Here is a 3076-nt window from a genome sequence, read left to right on the forward strand (position 1 = left end):
TAGCAGGGTGTAGCAGGGCACTGTAGGGCGTAGCAGGACACTGTAGGGCGTAGCAGGGTGTAGCAGGGCACTGTAAGGTGTAGCAGGGCACTGTAGGGCGTAGCAGGACACTGTAGGGCGTAGCAGGGTGTAGCAGGGCACTGTAAGGTGTAGCAGGGCATTGTAGGGCGTAGCAGGGCACTGTAGGGCGTAGCAGGGCACTGTAGGGCGTAGCAGAGTGTAGCAGGGCACTGTAGGTTGTAGCAGGGCGTAGCAGGGCACTGTAGGGCGTAGCAGAGTGTAGCAGGGCATTGTAGGGCGTAGCAGGGTGTAGCAGGGCACTGTAGGTTGTAGCAGAGTGTAGCAGGGCATTGTAGGGCGTAGCATGGTATAGCAGGGCACTGTAGGGCGTAGCAGGGTGTAGCAGGGCACTGTAGGGCGTAGCAGGACACTGTAGGGCGTAGCAGGGTGTAGCAGGGCACTGTAGGGCGTAGCAGGGACACTGTAGGGCGTAGCAGGGTGTAGCAGGGCACTGTAAGGTGTAGCAGGGCATTGTAGGGCGTAGCAGGGCACTGTAGGGCGTAGCAGGGCACTGTAGGGCGTAGCAGAGTGTAGCAGGGCACTGTAGGTTGTAGCAGGGCGTAGCAGGGCACTGTAGGGCGTAGCAGGGTGTAGCAGGGCACTGTAGGGTGTAGCAGGACACTGTAGGGCGTAGCAGGGTGTAGCAGGGCACTGTAGGGCGTAGCAGGGCACTGTAGGGTGTAGTAAGGATTTTTGTTGTGGTCGACATGAACACACGCCTATCTTTCAACTCAGGACAGCATCACTTCTCACAGACATGATTGGAGATGAAGGTTAACTGAACGTAACACACTGACAGAGACATAACCAGCCACACCATGACAGACGCTCCACTTAGCACCAACTGCAGTGTTTGACTGTAAATGAATGGAGCCTACAGGCAGTCTGGCACACGGGGGCGCTCAGGATTTACCCACGGTATCGAGACAACGTAAGACACATTTTCTTTCGTGATAATAAAACTATATCTGCTCTTATTTTGATGCTGAAACTTTGTACTTTTGACTTGTTGAAGGAGTATTTAGTTAGTAAAAGTCCTGCATTTAAAATCTTACTTTTTGTGGTTTTATTCTGAAAGGGCGTACTGGAAATTACCAGCAAAAGATTCTTAAAACAGACTAAAAAAACATAAAACATTTAAAAAAAAAAAAAAAAAAGTTTTATTTTGAAAGCGCGTACCGGAAACGGGAAGGCTCGATCGCTCGGACGTTGACGCTGTAGAGAGAGACGTAGAGAAAGAGGGGAAGAAGAGAGGGAGGCTGTGTCTGTGGAGGAAAGGAGAGGAAGAGGAGGAGGAAGAGCGGGATAAAACCCAGCAGACAGACAGACGACGGGACCGGAAAGAAAGAAAAGAAATGTGGGAATAACACGCGTGCCGCGCGCGCGACACCTTGAGGGATATATAACCGCTCGTGGAGGAATATTTACATTTTTACATTTTCTCATTTTTGTGTTTTTCATTTCTCTGGATCTGATCCCGCTGCCGGGACATCACGGAGGGGAAAACACACGCGCGCTCGCGCACACGCGCACACTGAGAGTTCAACCCGGTACCCGGATGACGCGTGCGTGTATGCGCCTGAATGTGCGTGCGTGTCCAGGTGTGTGTTTCCACTCACTTGCTTTTATTTTGGGATGTTGTTCTTAAATGTGTGTTTTTCCAACGGAGTTCCGCTCCGCTCCGGACACCTTGTTTTTGACCTGTGTGTGTGCGTGCTCAGCATGTCGCAGCGTGGCTCGCACGCCAGACTTCATTCATAAACATCTTGTTTTAATTTATTTTGGAGTGTGTGCTTTTTTTGGGGAGGTAATCCAGACTTCAGTGTGTGTGTGTGTGTGTGTGTGTGTGTGTGTGTGTGTGTGTGTGTGTGTGTGTGTGTGTGCACGTGCGCGTCCACGCGGCAGATCAATGAAGATGGATTTATTTACTTTACAACCAGAGCAGAAGATTTAAATATTTTTTGGGATTCCTCTTGTTTTCACCGGATGGATATGAAATAAAACATCATGAAACTGAAATATTACTAAACTTTACTCCAGAGAAGAAGAGCAAAAAGGTGAGTTAAAATATATTTATTATCATCTTATTTTTATTTTATTATTTTTAATTATATTATTTTTTCTTATTTATTTATAAAGTACAAAAATATCGAATCTGTTCTGAACTTTTTATATAAAAAAACTCCATTTTATGGCTCTAATTGTAGTTTTTGTGGTATTGTAACTTATACCTCCATCCCATAATACTCACAACATTTACTACAAGTGTCTTTAAGTATTTTTTGATTATTACTCCAAAGGAATCTGTAACTGCAACAGGAAAAACAATCCCGTAACAGTACGTGTCCGTATACTCTTTGATTTCACGGCTGGGGTCGCCCCGCTGCTTCCCAGCTTTGCACGCTAGACGGCTCGCCACCAGTGTCTCTTCACTGACCAATGACAAGCCAAGAAAACAGGCTCCGCCCTCCTACAACCGCGATGGCTGCAACTGATTGGGCCAACGCGTCACGTGTGGCTAAGGCGACGTAAAGGCGACATAAAGGTGACAAAAAGGCGGCAAAAAGGCGACACAAAGGCGGACAAAAAGGCGACACAAAGGCGACAAAAAGGCGACACAAAGGCAACACAAAGGCGACAAAAATGCAACAAAAAGGCGACGTAAAGGCGACATAAAGGAGACACAAAGGCGGCAAAAAAGGCGACACAAAGGCGGGACAACAAAGGCGACAAAAATGCAAAGGCGACATAAAGGTGACACAAATCGACAAAAAGGCGACAAAAAGGCGACATAAAGGCGACAAAAATGCAACAAAAAGGCATATAAAGGCGACATAAAGGAGACATAAAGGTGACAAAAAGGCAGCGAAAGGGGACATAAAGGCGACATAAAGGCTACGAAAAGGCGACATAAAGGTGGCGAAAAGGCGACAAAAAGGAAACAAAGGCGACATAAAGGTGACATAAAGGTGACAAAAAGGCAACAAAAAGGCGACATAAAGGTGACAAAAAGGCA

At 47.2% G+C, this 3076-nt stretch overlaps 1 protein-coding gene across 1 annotated transcript in view; it reads left to right on the plus strand.

The window, feature by feature from the left end:
• The first annotated feature begins 1342 nt into the window (after positions 1-1342).
• LOC144513728 (BCL-6 corepressor-like) overlaps positions 1343-3076 on the plus strand; it is a 57031-nt gene continuing 55297 nt past the window's right edge. Inside the window, exon 1 of the mRNA XM_078244902.1 lies at positions 1343-2117. The gene's annotated coding sequence lies outside the window, so the exon portion shown is untranslated. The remainder of the gene's footprint in view (positions 2118-3076) is intronic.

Source organism: Sander vitreus, unplaced genomic scaffold (genome assembly GCF_031162955.1).
Source record: "Sander vitreus isolate 19-12246 unplaced genomic scaffold, sanVit1 ctg330_0, whole genome shotgun sequence".
Classification (NCBI taxonomy): domain Eukaryota; kingdom Metazoa; phylum Chordata; class Actinopteri; order Perciformes; family Percidae; genus Sander; species Sander vitreus.